This window comes from Aulonocara stuartgranti (assembly GCF_965226115.1).
Source record: "Aulonocara stuartgranti genome assembly, chromosome: 3".
Taxonomy (NCBI): Eukaryota; Metazoa; Chordata; class Actinopteri; order Cichliformes; family Cichlidae; genus Aulonocara; species Aulonocara stuartgranti.
This window is the reverse complement of record NC_138941.1, coordinates 50674626-50691845: the sequence shown is the minus strand read 5'-3', so window position 1 is coordinate 50691845 and position 17220 is coordinate 50674626. Positions and strand designations below refer to the sequence as shown.

Genomic DNA, 17220 nt, shown 5'->3' with positions numbered 1-17220 from the left:
CTCCGGACGCCTTCCCAACCTCCACAAGTCTGTTGGCCCCAATTTTATGTGTTAAAAACTTCTCTTATTTTCTCCTCTAATTCTCTGCTAGCTGCTGTCTTTTCCACAGCTGCTGATTCTTGCTGAGTGTGGTTTCCATTACTATAATTTTGCTTCGGCCGCTGTGCTTGTGGGGGGCAGTTGGTCCAGGCCCGTAGCCACCTGTATTAACACACTAAGAGATTTATTTAATATCATTTTCATCACTGTTAAATAGACCAGCAGGCAACACGCCCACCTTTACAGTGCAGACTACATGCCAGTCTCCCAACACACTCCTCTCTCTACTTCTCAATAATTCTTCACTCTCCCTTTATTTCTCCTTTCTCTACATCAGTTTTAAAACCCAACATATTTCACACCACAAAACTGAAACAAATCACAGCTGTATTTATCACACAATCTTACTCTGCCAACTGAAGTGCCGGTCTAAATCATGCACGATTTGTCTCTTCTATATCAAAACCCAGCCAAGCATCAAACATTCACCCTCATTCAAAACTTTATTTGTAATATTATAATCAGCAAAATCAGCGTCTTATTTACAGGCATGTATCATTGCTTGCAAATCATAATTATAAAACTCAAAAACACGCTAAACAGGAAGCAAAAGTCCTCTGTGCGCTTCACAGCAGCCACCTCATTTGCATGTTCACACACCGTCTAAAAATAGCTCGCAGCGCTGCAGCGCGCTGTCGTCACACACGGCCTCGTCTCACACACAGCTCTATTACTTTATATTACACAGACGTCTTATATTTACAATCACTGTAAGGCCTGACAGATTTAGCGCCTACACAATTTTGACAAATTTAAGTTAATGGGTCCAACCGAAGAAAGTCCAACTTTTTTGTAATTAACCAGTATCAGACTCTAACTGTATCTGGCCTAATCTCTAAAGTCCCTAACTCAATTTAACAGTGTCCAAAAGAGCGTAGATACCATTACAGACTCTAACTCCTAGCTTATTCCGGAGTGCCCCAAGCTCCACAGTCAAGCCAAACTGAACTAACCCTGTTTGCCGACAGGTCAAGGTCGCACGTCCATGGCCAGGAGGGAGCGTAACCTCCGGGCTATGCGCATCTTAGCAGACTCTAACTGCCGTCCTATAATAATTTATAACACTTTGAAACAACAGTCAGCACCCCAAAACAAGAGTCTGACTGAGGCAAGTGCAACCTAGAGGTCAATGGAGACTCTAACTCACAAAATGACCACTCAGGTCCACTCTTATAACCAATTTGGACTCTAACCAACAAAATGACCAATTCCCTACCAAACTACTTGAGACTCTAACTCAATTTCTTGGGACTCTAACCCAGTATTTAAACTTTTCTTAGCAGACTCTAACTGCTTTACCTTCTTCTTAGCAGACTCTAACTGCTTTAACTCATGAGATTTTTCATCAAAACAGACATCCACCAGTAATTTCAGTGAGTAGACTTTAATAATATCATGTCCAATTTGGCACACTTTGGAAATAGATTCAACAGGTAGTGCCTTACCTTTGTATAAGCCGGCTTATGCCCACTCACGTCAGACCACTGGCTTGTGCCTGTCCGTTGGACAACCTCGGACCGTCCAAACCTCCAACTTCCACCCCAATACCACAGGACGAGCCCCCAAACTGTTACGAGTTCAAATATTGGGGATGGATACAAGAGGAAAAACCACAATAACAACACTGGTCCGGCCAGGTTGAGTCAAACGATGATTTTAATGATCACACGCGTGGGAGATGGACACCGTACGCAGACAGCATCTTATCTCAAAATGGTGGAGCATTGATCAAACTCTTATAGCCTCTAGTGGCCCCCACCTTATCATCAAAGCCTAAACATTCACATGCTTTCTCTCACACAGCGCCTAAGCTACGACCTTGGCTCCCTGTTTATCTGCTCCTGCTGAGATGGGGCAGAAAACTCCAGTATGTTCTGTTCTCTTCTAATCAGACAAATAAGGCGATGACTTTCTGCGAACAGTATTTCTTATAACTCAGCAGTATAATGCATCATAAAACAATATCATTCATCCACAATAAATCAGCAGTCTAATATAATGCAAATCAGTTTAACAAATGCAATAGTTATCACCTTCTAATTCAGGAGAATAATGCAAACTAAAACTACATAATAATTCACAATCTTTAATTAGGGATCTAACATGGCATAAAATAATATTATAATCCCACAATACATATACATACATACATATATATATATATATATATATATATATATATATATATATATATATATATACATACATACACACACATATACATACACACACACACATACATATAAATATACATACACACATGTGTGTATGTATGTGCGTGTGTGTTTATCTGACTAAATTCAGTATGGTTCCAACAACAGTTTTTACAGTAAAATATGCTTTATATGCATGTACAATCCTTAACATACATATATTTTATCTGTGGGTGTGGGGCAGAGTGGGTGTTCGCCCAGGGAACCAAGCAGGCTAGGATTGCCACTGCTGACAAAACACAGAATGTGAAAAAGAGGGGAGGTATGATAACGGAACCTAAAGACTAGAAATTACAAATATTACATCAAGCAGAAAATCAATTAAAAGAATATAAATAGAAATAAACATTAAATATTACAATATTCAATCAAATGGAATGCTAATGTCAAAAAGCACAAAACACTGGATCAAAGACCCAGTACAATGACAGGTATAGAAGTCTGCAATCGGTAGAGCCTCTTCAAACTTAATATGTCCAAAAGAACTTTGTCAGAGTAATGTCACATTGGTCTGCCAGTTTTGTCATAGCACGACATATGTTGTGGATTTGCTGATGCCTCAGTAACATTTGTTATAAATGAAAGTTTCCACAAATTTCATAATTACCACAATTAAATACACGCTATAATTGCAGTGTGAACAATCTGATTTTTTAAAATGTTTACATAGAATTGGCCGCATTTCAGCACTGACCAATAAAAATTAATTAACTCCAGTGTGGATTAGTTGATGATTTTTGAATGCATCCATGCAACCAAAACCCTTTCCACACTGACAACAGACAAATGGTTTAATGCCAGTGTGGATGGCCTGATGTTCTTTCAAGGAACTCATGCAGCTAAAAGATTTTCCACACTGATCACAGGTGAATGGTTTAACACCAATGTGGAGGAGATGATGTTTTTTTAAGTTTCTACGCCGAGTAAAAGATTTTCCACACTGATCACAGCTGAATGGTTTAATTCCAGTGTGGGTGAGCTGATGTTCTTTTAAAGTTTTACTCTGAGTAAAACCCTTTCCACACTGACCACAGACAAATGGTTTAATGCCAGTGTGGATGGCCTGATGTTCTTTCAAGGAACTCATGCAGCTAAAAGACTTTCCACACTGATCACAGGTGAATGGTTTAACCCCAGTGTGGAGGAGTAAATGTTTTTTTAAAGTTGTACTCTGAGTAAAAGCTTTTCCACACTGACCACAGATAAATGGTTTAATTCCAGTGTGGAGGAGTAAATGTTTTTTTAAAGTTGTACTCTGAGTAAAAGCTTTTCCACACTGACCACAGACAAATGATTTAATGCCAGTGTGGATGAGAAGATGATCTTTTAAGCTTTTACTATAAGTAAAAGACTTTCCACACAGATCACAGGTGAATGGCTTATCTGTAGTATGGATGAGCTGATGTTCTTTTAAGCCGTTACTCTGAGAAAAAGACTTTCCACACTGATCACAGCTAAACGATTTTAATCCAGTGTGGATGAGCTGATGTTTTTTTAAGTTGCCATTTTCAGTAAAAGACTTTCCACACTGATCACAGCTAAATGCTTTTAATCCAGTGTGGATAAGTTGATGTTTTTTTAAGGTGCTATTCTGAGTGAAAGTCCTTCCACACTGATCGCAGCTGAATGGTTTAATGCCAGTGTGGACAAGCTGATGTTTTTTTAAGTTGCCATTCTCAGTGAAACACTTTCCACACTGAGCACAGACAAATGGTTTATTTGCAGCATGGATGAGGTGATGTTCTTCTAAGCCATTACTCGGAGAAAAAGGCTTTCCACACTGATTGTAGCTAATTGCTTTTAATCCAGTGTGGATGAGCTGATGTTTTTTTAAGCTGCCACTCTGAGTGAAAGTCTTTCCACACTGATCACAGCTGAATGGTTTTACTCCAGTGTGAGCGAGCTGATGTCTTTTTAAGTTGCCATTCTCAGTGAAAGTCTTTCCACACTGATCACAGCTGAATGGTTTTAATCCAGTGTGGATAAGCTGGTGTTTTTTTAACTTGCTATTATGTATGAAAGCCTGTCCACACTGATCACAGCTAAATGGTTTAATGCCAGTGTGGACGAGCTGATGTCTTCTTAAGCTGCCATTGTGATTGAAACACTTTCCACACTGATCACAACTAAATGCTTTTAATCCAGTGTGGACAAGGCGATGCTTTTTTAAGCTGCTAACATAATTGAAACACTTTCCACACTGATCACAGCTGAATGGTTTAACTCTAGTGTGGATGAGCTGATGTTGTTTTAAGCTGCCTTTTTGATTGAAACACCTTCCACATTGATCACAGGTGAATGGTTTAACTCCAGTGTGGATGAGTCGATGTTGTTTTAAGCTGCTATTGTGATTGAAATGTCTTCCACATTGATCACAGCTGAATGGTTTAATGCCAGTGTGGATGAGCTTATGTTGTTTTAAGCTGCTATTACGAGTAAAAGCCTTTCCACACTGATCACACATGAAGCTTCTGTCTCCACTGTCAATGCGCTGGCGTCTTCTGGCCTTCTTCATAGTGATGAAAGTCTTGTCCACAGGGATCACAACTCGTTCATCTTTACTTGCTGGCATTGGTTGGTCAAAAATTTGGAGAGGTTTCAGCACGCTTCCCCTTCTTTTGCCTATGACAAAGATGACAAAGAACTAAAACAGTGAAATGCACTAATGGAATAATAAAACCTATAAAGTGTACATATTAGAGCTGGGCGATAGATTTTTTCATATCACAATATGTTTTTTTTTTTCATTTCCGGCGATAACGATATCTATCACAATATAAGCCAAATAACTATATTTGTAAGATTTAAATGTGCCGTTGCTCACAAGTAAATTGTGAAATAATCAGCAGCTTGTTTTGATTCAAATATTTATTTCCCATAATAAGTTCAACAGGGTAGATGTACTTAAGGAACATGAGACTTTTTCAGATAAATAAAGGCAAATATTGCAAACTACACAAAAGGCAGCCGCTAAAGCGTTTAAGTTTCAAAATAGGACAAACAAAACACACTACTAAATTGTCAATTCCACTTAGAAACAAAATATTAATTCTAAAAATAAATCTTAGTTTGTTTTACAGAAGAACATACAAAATTGACTAACTTCTGTCAATATCAAATAAACTGAGAACTAAAAGGAAATTCTCAATCTCTCCTTGTTGTATAGCTTACCTTTTCAAACAGTTTTAACAGTTACTTTAGTTTGACAAAAGCCGAATGACGAATTAGCGCTTCCAGTCAGAGATTGAGCATACACCGGTTTATTGTATTTCCAGACTTGCTTTCGGCACAATTTACAGTGCACGCTACTCTGTTTTTTGTCAGACTTGAAATAGCCGAAATACCTTCACACTACGGAACTTCTGCGGCTCAAAGAGATTAGAGAAAATGACCCCCCTCTTAATTCATCCTGACCAAACTGGTTTCATAAAAGGTCGGCACTCCTCAACAAACACTCGTAGATTACTTAATTTAATAGACTACTCATACGATAAAAACATCGAAACCATAATATTATCTCTAGATGCAGAAAAAGCATTTGACAGAGTTAATTGGAAATTTTTATTCGCAACTTTACACAAATTTGGTTTTGGAAACTCTTTCATAAACTGGATAAGAATATTATACAATTCCCCAACGGCTCGTATCAGAACAAATGACCAGACATCCTCCAGCTTCTGTCTCCTGAGGGGCACCAGACAGGGATGCCCACTCTCCCCCTCACTTTTTGCAATTTTTATCGAACCTCTAGCAGCAGCATTTAGACAGGCTACAACAATTAAGGGCATAAAATGTAAGAACATAGAACATAAAATCAGTCTCTATGCGGATGATGTGTTGCTTTTTCTGCAAAACACACAAACCAACCTCTCTGAGGTAATTACTTTAATAAACTGGTTTTCAAGAGTTTCAGATTATTCAATTAACTGGCCAAAATCTACAGTTCTCCCCATTAACTGCTCCTTCCATAATTCTTCCTCTGCCCCACTGCAATCCGGAAATATTAAATATTTAGGTATTAATATCTCTCCTAAGCTTTCAGACTTAACTAAACTAAACCACATCCCACTTCTAAAGAAAGTAGAAGGCGATCTGACTAGATGGAAATCTTTACCCATATCACTCATGGGAAGGGTCGCCACTATAAAAATGATGATCTTGCCAAAAATAAATTACTTATTTTTGATGATCCCTAACAAACCATCACAAGATTGGTTCAGATCTCTGGATTCATATATTTCCAAATTCCTTTGGAAAGATAAACCCCCGCGTATTAGCTTAAAAACGCTACAAAGAACCAAGGATAGAGGAGGATTAGATCTGCCTAATTTTCACCAATACTTCTTAGCCAACAGGCTTCAGTTCATCTCAGAATGGTTAAAACATACCTTCTTAGTTGAGCCCTGGCTAGATGTTGAACAGGCACTATGCAAGGATCTAGAGATTTCAGACCTACCATTTATTAGCTCAAACATCAAAAGACATGAATGCTTTAAAAGTATCAACATCAGCTTTTCTCTAACAGCATGGTGGGAGTTTCTAAAAATAACGGAGTCTTCATTAATCCCATGCAAACGTACACCTATCTGGAATAATCCTGACATATTACAAAACAATAATATGATTAATTTCCCAGAATGGAGTTGTAAAGGAATTAAATACTTAGAACATATATTAGAGGGAACAGAATTTATTCCATTTGACAGACTAGTTGAACAATATGGGATCAACAAGACAAGGTTTTTAGAATATCAACAAATTAAATCCATAGTAAAAAAGAAATTTAACCTCAGTCAAGTTGAATTACAAACACCACTAAGTGCGGCACATTTTCTTACTCTTAAATCCCCCAAATTATTATCTAAAATATACAGAACATTTTCTAAATTAGATGAATCAATATCCCTTCCTACTGCAAAGTGGGAAGCAGATTTATCAGTCAACCTAGACCAAAACTTCTGGTCTCAGATTTGCTTAAAAACTTTTAAATTAATTAAAAATCCCAGTCTGCAATTAATACAATACAAAATTCTTCATAGAGTGCACTATACAGGTCATCGGATGTTCAAGATGGGCTTTACATCTTCCAACAACTGCTCACACTGTCAAGGCAATACACCAGACAATTACATCCACGCTCTTTGGTTCTGTCCACCAGTGCAAAAGTTTTGGCGCGAGATATGTGAAGACTTATCAAAATGTCTGAAATGTAACATTCCAACCTCCCCCTTAGTGTGTTTGTTGGGCAGCTTAGATAATGTCACTTCAGAAAAGAATATAGCCCATATGATCTTCACTGCCCTATGCATAGCCAAGAAAACAGTCCTCATGAACTGGAAAAATAAAAATAATCTTAATTCTAACCAATATAGAAATTATCTATTAGATTACATTAGTCTTGACACAGCCTCTGCCACCACATTAGATCAATTGCTCTGGGCCCCTTTTATCAGCTCCAGCACCTAGTGGGGGTGGGGGGTCATAGTTTGGTCCCGCCTTCACTGTTGTGATTGGTGAGGGGGTAGGGACAGGCTTAGGGCGTCGGGGGGTTCCCCGGAGGCATCTTCCTTGGGGGGCTCAACCCGGGGTAGCGGTCACGTCCGGTTGAGGGCTCTGTTGGCTCTCAGGTGACTGTTTCCTCGCGGCTGCGTGCAGCGGGGCTAGGGGAGGGTCTGTGCTGACGGACATGGGTTACTGACCTGGCAACCTGGCTGCCCCTGGGTGGGTCCGGGATGGGCGTGAGGTTCTGGGGGCGCTCCGTCTCTGGGCTGGGGCCCGGGCCGGGCCTCGGGGGCTCGGGTCCTGGTTGGTGTGTTGCCGGGGTTGTGGGCGGGTGGGTGCATGGGGGCCCGGCCCTGGAGCAGGGTGCCGCCGGTGCATCGAGCCGCCTGGGGGGCTCTTCAACTGGTGGGGGGGATGGTCACATCTTGCAGGAGCTTTCTTCTCTCAGGAACTCTCTGCAGGAGGGGGAGATACAGGAGAGGTGGAGGAAGATCTCAGCCTGGGCGTTTACCGTCTTATGTAGTCTGGAAGATGTGTGGTTGGTGGGGTGGGTGCAGTTTTCTCTGTGGTGGGGTTGGGTGGACTGTCCAGGGCTCTGTGGAGCCGGGGGGCGCTACTGCACTGGGCCCCGGTCTGATGGGCCTGGGCCCCCCTTCCCTGGCGGGTCGCGGAGGGTGGGAGTGCCTACTGGGGTCAGCGGGGGAGCTGGCCCCAGGGAGGGGTTACCTGCCCCTCCCTTCCGTCCCTCCCCATCTCCAGCTGCCTCCCTCTTCCCGCTCCTCCACAACCACCCACACATGCAGGGCCTTGGAGTGGGGGTATGTCACCAGGGTGCATCTGTCCCCTTCTGGCTGCCTCTGCCTCAATTTTATCCCACAACTTAGACATTCACATTATTCACACTCTCATTACACATACATATAGGATCTTGGGGGTGGGCACAATCACGGAGTCCAAATTACCATCAGGGTGTATACCTCACCCCTGACGTCGTTGCCCACCTCTCAATTTTAAATACACTTAGTCATTGAGGGTTAGCAGGAGGGACTATGCGCTTACCTGCTGCTCCTTGGCAGGTAGCTCCATGCCCTCCTGGGTTTTAATTGCACCTTAGAACACATATGCATCAACACTACAATGAGCGGGTGGAGGGAGGTTTGGAGTCTTCTCCCACCCCCATTCTCTGCGGCCTGCTGGAGCGGGAGGGCTAGTAGGAGGAGTTGGCCGTCCGACTGCGGTCTGGGGTGTGGGGCCTCCCTGCTGCTGCGGAGTCGGGGTGGTCTGCCTCTCCCCACCGCAGGGAAAAGGGTAACACCACCTGGGTCTGGGTGCAATTCCCCCCTCCAGGGGCAAGGGTACCTAGACCCGGTTTGTAGAGTACGCTTGGGGAGTGTGATTGTGTGTACAGCGTCTCTTTATGTCTGTCTCCACGTTGGTTGAGTGTGGAGTGAGTGCATATGAGAGCATGAGGGTGGGAATGGATGTTTGTGTCTGTGTGTGCCTGTATGTCTGTGTCTATATGTCAGGTTGGGTATCAGACGCCACCTCTCTGGGGACACCTCAGGCCCTCCAAGGTTTGGAGGCCTATCTCCACCCACCACCACTTCCCCTGCCGGTGGCGGACTCCCTCAGGTGTCGGTGTGTTGGTGGTTCTTTGTGTCTGGGGGTGGGCGTCCGGGTACACACCGGCTCACTCCTTGGCGGCCGCTTGTCGGGGCCTGGGGCCTGGGGCTCGCTCGGGCCCCTTTGGAGGTGGGGTGCCCCCGGCCTCTCGGCCTAGGGCTCGGTCACTCAGGCGCAGCTGGGGGCCGGCGGAGCTCACGGGCGCGTCACTGCAACTCCCCCTGACTTCTGCTCCGCGGCTGCTGGGCGAGCCCTCATCTGGGACTCTCCTCAGCTCTTACTGGGACAGTGGCGCGGCTGCCCCTCTGTTGGTCTTCCATGGTCTCTTGTGTTCTGGGGGCCTCTGGATGTCTGGAGTTTTGATCTCCTCCATACCCGCTTCACACCCTGGAGGACGGGGCTGTGGCCCCCCACACCCTCTAGCAGATCATTACATGGAGAAACCTTTGGAATGCAAGCATGCTGATCCACACAGGTATGCACACATGGGTATTCACAGACGCGGACTAAAGCTTTCTTGGCTGCTGCCTCAAAGCACACTGTGCGCTGTCTATCTTGCGTGCTGCACAATATCGTTTATTACTTAGTAAATATCTATGACTAGCTAGTTTATTGTGATGGTGCTTTGTTTTCTCTATTATTATGTTGCTCTTTGTTGTTTGCTGTCTCCTCTGTTTGTTTTTGTTTGTTTTTTGTTTTTGTTTTTTTTCTCCATACAGGTGACCCAGGAGTTTTTTTTTTTTTCTCTCTCTTCCCCCCCCTTCTCACCGTCTCTTCTCCCCTTTGGTTTTCTTTCTTTCTCTCCCCCTCTCTCTCTCATTCATTCCCCCTGTCCTATTTATTAAAAAAAAAAAAAAAAAAAAATGACAAAGGATGAACTGAAGCTCTGCCATCACGTAATGTCGCATACTGCTGTTTCTGATGTCATTTAGAGAAAAAAAAAAAAAAAAAAAAAAAAAAAGGAACTTCTGCGGCTCTTCCGTTCGACAATCTCTCCGACATTGGAACCATCATCTGTTTTCTCTTCGGTAACCTTTGGTCACGCTCTCGGTTGATTTTCTCTAGTCCGCACACTAATTTCCTCCATTACCCAGGCGGCACGGCCACTGGCTGCTTCCCAAACAAATACACATGTGCAGCTTGGCACTTGTGCTGTACGTCAGCGGTCCCCAACCTTTTTTGCGCCATGGACCGGTTTATGCCCGACAATATTTTCATAGACCGGCCTTTAAGGTGTCGCGGATAAATACAACAAAATAAAACTAGTACCAGTACCGAAAAACAGAAAATTTATTCATAACACGCGTGAAAAGACCAAGGAAAACCGAGTAAACGATAAAAACGATAACAAAATAACGCTGAAAACCGATAAAAACCCTGAAAACTATACATTTCACACCTGAGCCTCAACTCTCGCGACAGGGTACCAAACGACTCACGGACCGGTACCGGTCCGAGGGGTTGGGGACCGCTGCTGTACGTAACAAGTCACGTGATGCTGCGGCTGTGATTGGTTCGGCTCTGCGCTACTTAATTTGGATTGGCTGTTCTTTTTTTCTTTTCTTTTTTTTTTTTTAAAGAGGACAAGAGAGATGAGGCCTATCACAATCCGGTTGTTCAGTCTGACGTCACTAGCCGTGTCTGGGTCTAAACTCAGCTGCAGGTCCATATATCAAACGATCACTATGGCATTACTAAGAGTTGAAAAACTGTCTAAAGTCTTTCATCTTTAATAAAATGATCAGCGTTCTGCTCTACCAGGTGTAACAATTGAGTTTAACATCCAGGCATCCATGAAAACGGAATTTATGACATTTAACGGAGTTAGAAGTTAGCAGGGAGTTAGCTCGCTAGCTTCTATCTAAATACAATATAGCATGTCCTGACTGCGGGGTTTTGGAAACAAATTAAAACGTACAGCTCTGCTATCACTTCCAGCATAAATGAAGACAGAAAACTAAACAGCAGTGACGTTTGTAGGGTTACTGAAGTTGAGCTACCTGGTATATAATGATGTGCTACGTGACCGCTAGCGACACAGCTATGTTAGCATAATATAAACAAGCTAACTTTTTTTCCACTCGATAAAAGTTACCGTGAGTGTTCTCGGTGGTCAGGAACAAATGTAATCGCATGGCAGGATGCTGTAAAAGGACCAAACTTCAGCCAGGAGAACAACTGAGATAATCCATCCACAATACGAGGTTAGTCATTCATATATACTGCTGCATGGGCTGGGCTGTAGTTACATCCTAAGGTTTTAAAAACTGAGCTTAAATAAATGATTAGCGGTAATAAAAGCCGAGGGAGGTCAACAGTGATCACTGACTGTTTTAGGAGCTTTTTGAGATCAAATAGAAGAAAATACATAACATTAAACATGTTAACAACACAAAAGCCATATTAAACGCAGACTACTTTAGACCCGGAAGTAGGATTCGTCGCGTCATCACTGAACAACCGGATAGTTTAACTTTTCTATCGAGAAAAAGTTATTTCGCAATACATATCGTTATCGTTCTATCGCCCAGCTCTAGTACATATACATACATATATCTACACACACACACACACAGTGAGAAAAGTAGTAATCAAGACAACTGACTATTTTAAAGAATCTGAATTTTTTTTAAAGAATCTAAAATATGAATATGTTTTGAGTTATTTAACAGTTTTTTGTCTCTTAATTCCATGAGTGTTCATTTGGAGATTGATCCTTTAAATTAGTAGCTAAAATGTAAAAAGCCATTATAAAATAGAAAAATTATGAGAAGGTAGTAAAGTAAGTAGGGCTGTTCGACATAACAATATGTATCGGATGACGATATGAAAACATCTATTGTTTCATTTTACGCTATCGTTTGTTTCGTGGTGTCGCAAAATAAACTGTTTACGGCAATATTTTTTCATCGTTTTGATGGTCACTGTAGTGGCTACAGTATATTACTTTCTGCATCGTTTCATGCATCGGTTAAAACACTCGACTCCAGGTACACGACGCCCAGCTGGAAACACTTCATACAAGTTGAGCTGCCCGAGATTCACAGAATTTACAGAAAATGTTACATTTTTGTGATTTATATTGTTATCAGGATAGATGTCTTATATCGGGATATGAGATTTTGGTCATATCGCACAGCCCTATGAGAAGGTGTGTCCAAACATTAGACCGGTGGCTTAGTCAGCCTGGCTACAGAGCTGTTCCTGTTTTCCTCATTTACTAAGATTTCATAACTTTACAGAGAGCTTTTTCTTGTCCAGGTCAAAAGGGGTTCTCCTAAATTAGTCTTCAGTGTAGGTGTACTTATAAGTTCTTCCAGGGAGTCAAACTTCTCTGGTTTGTTGCCTTCATTTTCAGAGCAGCCAAAGTGTGCAGAGGATGTAATACTATTAACAAAATACACTATCAGAGATTATCAGAGGGAATAAAGCACAACTGTGTATCAGCTGTGAAAAATGTATCATGTGCAACACTAGAACATATCATCAGATACTTTATGATAGCAACATGTAGAGTGTGTAAAGGTTTAAAAAAAAAATCCAGGACCAAAAACTGATCCTTGAGAAGCTTATTTTCAGGAGGGTTAAAAACGGCTAACTTCATCTATCCATTGATTTAATGTAAGCAGGTTGAGAACATTATTTTTCTTCAGCAGTGATTTGTCTCTCATTTGGGATAAACAAGCAAAATGTCACTGTGTACAGAATTAGATGTTATTATTATTAAAATAACAACCAATTAATGTCTGTAGAATAATGTTGGCGATTTTTCTTTGTCACCTTCGATGAAGAACCAATGTTTCTGACTACAGGTGCTGAGATGCTCCTCCAGCAGACTCTTCGCCTGCTGCCAGTCACCTGTGACAGAAAAAAGATTTTTATATTTAATCCAGTTAAATTTATTGTATTATTGTAGGGCACTACTGCAGACCATTGTATTGTGTAGCATTATTTTGCCTCGTAGGTTCAGCACCAACATCAGAATCAGAAAAACCTTATTAATCCCAGAGGAAAACTAAGTTGTCATAGCAGGAAATATACGACAAACAACATGCACTCACTGAGTGCAGAAACAGAGTTATGATGGATAAATATTATATAAAAAGATAAATATTGAGCTAAAGGTATCAAAATAATTTAAAAAAAATAGTAAGAACAAAAAGAAAGAAGACAGGGAGCTGCTACAACAGCCTGCGCCATCTTAAAAGACATATTACGGGTCGGTGATTCTGTTATTGTGGAATCTGTTGTATTTTTAGCTACCTCATGAAATCACAATACTCAGTACAACATCTTCATATGAAGAAAAACAACTAGCAGAACACAAATGATTAAAACAAAATAAGGCCCTCAATCCCCTCTCAGAATAACCCGAAATAAAGATCCCCCAGCGGAGAAGGCCGGCTTTGTAGTTGAACTAGGACTAGTAAAGACAGCTGGCTCACTCACCTCCCTGTATGTTAATGGCTATCTTGCAGAGAGACCAAGCTTCCGAGCTACGAAACGTATATCTTTCCAATTACGCATGAGAAACAGAAACGTGATATGCCGGAGACCAGAGGGGCAGCAGTAAGGAAGCTCAGTACAGTCACACTATATTTCCCTTAGACGGATTAAAAATACAAACAAAGAAAAAAAAAACTAAAAGTCCCCGTGGAGGATAAAAAGTATGATGACTGTGGTTACACTGTTTCTTCTGAAAGCCTACTTTGTGCTCTGGGCGGGCACGGGCACTACGTCTTCTTCGTCTTTGTGGTTTGTCGACGGTTGGCAACAAACGTTGGCAAACAACGATGTGGTGCAATACCGCCACCAACTGGTTGGGAGTCTGTTCATGATTCGCTCATCAGAATAGAATAGCATAGAATAGAGTAGAATTCAGCTTTATTGTCACTTGCATCCATCCAGAAGTGCTTTAGCCATGATAACGATATATTACAAATATATATTAGCAATAATATAGATATGTAAATATATTACAGAAATGGGTCTATTATGGTATGTTATAATGTACACGGTATGAAGGTATGTTATAAATGTGAAAAACTATACAGACATATGAAATAAAAAAAAACTATACAGAAATATGAGATATACAGCTATACAGAAATGGGAACTATGCAAGTTATAAACAGTTGTAGAATTAAAATTATCGTATTGTACAGAATGATTATTTACACAGAATTATACAGTATTTCAGTTAAGATAAGTGAGATATGTGGATAATTTCTACAGAGGCTATATAAAATGCTAGTGGTTGTGAATGGTGGTTCAGTCCATGTTATTATTGTGTGTATGAGGGTAAGTTGTCCATTGTGTGTGTGTAGGTGGTTGTGGCTGTTTGTATCTCCAGTCCATGGCTTTGTCCCAATTCAGGGTCTGCACGCTTGAAGTACGCACACTACGCGTACTACGTACAGTGCGTACTATAAGTACGAGCAGTGCGGAAGTGAGAGGCTTGTGAAATGGGACGGTCTAGCCTTCGTCGCCCTCTTTAGGTTGCCTAGCAACCATGATACTAACTGCGAGAAACGTTACATACAGCATTGTTTGACAGAAATGAAGGAGAAAAAATGTTTTGTTGGTCATTCATTTTTGTCATGACATCACTTTGATTAGCTGAGTATCTGAGGCTGAGACCACAGGACTGTAAAACATGATTGTTGGGCTTCATTTCTGTACTGAACAGTCATTTCAAGAGTAGTTAGTAATAACAATTAGCTAATGCTGTTCATGAGACTAAAATCATCTCACTGCGGTAATGTAAATATAATATGGCCAATATATTGCTGTTCTCTCTTTGGCTCTCGGTGAAGGCAGTTGCACTTTTCTCCTCTCCTCCTTCCCCTTATCTTCCCTGCTTAGCCTCTTGTGTCCTTGTCCTGTCTCGTGTGTATTACTTTACCTGGAACAGTCTCTCACAGTCGTTCTCTAAAACCTAAAAGAGAATTATGGATTTGATCAACTAGACCAGTTGATCAAATCTCTGAATGCTATTGACACCCTTTTCTCAATGAGAAGTCCTGGCTCGGGAGAGCCCGAGTGCCCTACAGGGACTTTCCCTGCCGGATACACGATGGATGGGTGGCAGAAATGGAGGATCGTGTGCCTGGCGGGACTGTCGATCGAGGACGCTGAAGATATCTACCTATTCGGAACCATGATAACAGGGTTCTTGCTGATAGGAGCTGGCTTGGCCCTGGCTTATTGGAGAATTAAGACAGCGTCTTAATTTGCTGTAAATCTGTGGCTGCGATTAATCACTTTACTGGAAACTTTATTAACTAGTAACTTCATCAGTCATGACAGAAGCTAATATTTCTGTCCTAACATCGTTTAAACAGCAACAGCTTTACTACAATATAAGCTAACGTTTACACCGCAACTTTAAGCTAGCACCATAAAGACGGTAAAACACGTAATAATATCTACGTTTAGGGAGCTCTATAGTATTCAATGAGAGGACCCTGCACGTCAATCCTCGATGCAAGGGGGGTAACCTGTGCGTTGATAAGTGAAGCAGAGGTAGCCTGACCATGCGTCACACATTTGACAAGTTGGGAGTGAGAACGTGTTGCCGAAACACCCGATGAATCCAAGGTCCACTACTGACGATGTGTCCCATACAATAATCTAGATCAGATCTCTAATCCCCTCCCCCCCAATAAAAAATAAAAAAAAATGTCAGACTAGCAAGGCAGGAGAGCTAGGATTAAATATAAAACATTACCACTTCCTAAAGAAGAGGGATGTTGAGCCTTACCAAACCTTAGCCTTCCTATGCGGCTCAAATCAAGCCTCTTGTTTATTTCTGAGAATCAAAATTCCACGCTAGATGGAAGGACAACAAGCTCTCAATAATTAAAGACCTACCAATACAAGCAATCTTCAAAGTCCATGGATCAAAGCTCAGTGGAAAATATGGGATAAAGTAAAAGGAGAATACAAGTTATAATAATAAATAATAAAATTCAGATACTTTAATGGTAGCAGCATCACAGCAGATGGCCGCCCCTCCCTGAGCCTGGTTCTGCCGGAGGTTTCTTCCTGTTAAAAAGGGAGTTTTGTCTTCCCAATGGCGCCAAAGTGCTTGCTTATAGGGGGTCATATGATTGTTGGGTTTTTCTCTGTATCTATTATTGTACGATCTACTGTACAATATACAGCGCCTTGAGGCAACTTTTGTCGCCTCAAGGCGACAACAGTTCAAAACTTTGAACATTTGAAGATGTTTTACCAGCCTAATAATGTAAACTATTTTAGATACATCAAACTGAGGAACTACTTCTCACCAAAACCGACCTACAGTAGATGATGCAATCGAATAATTTTTGTGAGGGCTGATGAAAACACCCTAGTTAAAGGTGTGATTGGTAAATTTTACAAGGGGTTATTGACCAGGAAGCCTCACTTCCTTTCTGTACTGAACAGTCATTTGACACAATTGAAAGGTACAAATGTGCATGACACGAATTCAAACGTGGTGCAGATGTGTGTCACAAGTTGATCTGGCTGTAGGCTGTGGCACTTGGCCAGAGGTGGCGCTGGTTGACTCGAGTCCATGTTAGTGCACAAAGTAAACTACACACTGTAGTTGTGAAGCAAAAACGCTGAATTCGGAGAAATAAACCGTGCGAGGGGAACGATAACGACGACAAGAGTCTCCCGATCGTTTACTCTTGCTGTCCTGTGAACAACATCGGCGTGGTGTTAATTTTTTGCTGTTTTCGTGATCGCGTCACGCATGAGGATATCACCAGGTAAACTCGCCACATTTTTAAAC

The 17220-nt window shown here is 41.6% G+C and overlaps 1 long non-coding RNA gene across 1 annotated transcript; it reads right to left on the bottom strand.

Annotated features, from left to right (window-relative positions):
- Window positions 1-1737: 1737 nt before the first annotated feature.
- On the bottom strand, window positions 1738-14442 carry LOC309703810. Its single transcript, XR_014276038.1, has 3 exons — window positions 13887-14442; window positions 13218-13295; window positions 1738-4934 (listed from the first exon to the last, which is right to left on the bottom strand). It is a non-coding gene; the product is annotated as an uncharacterized lncRNA (long non-coding RNA).
- Between the last annotated feature and the right edge of the window lie 2778 nt (window positions 14443-17220).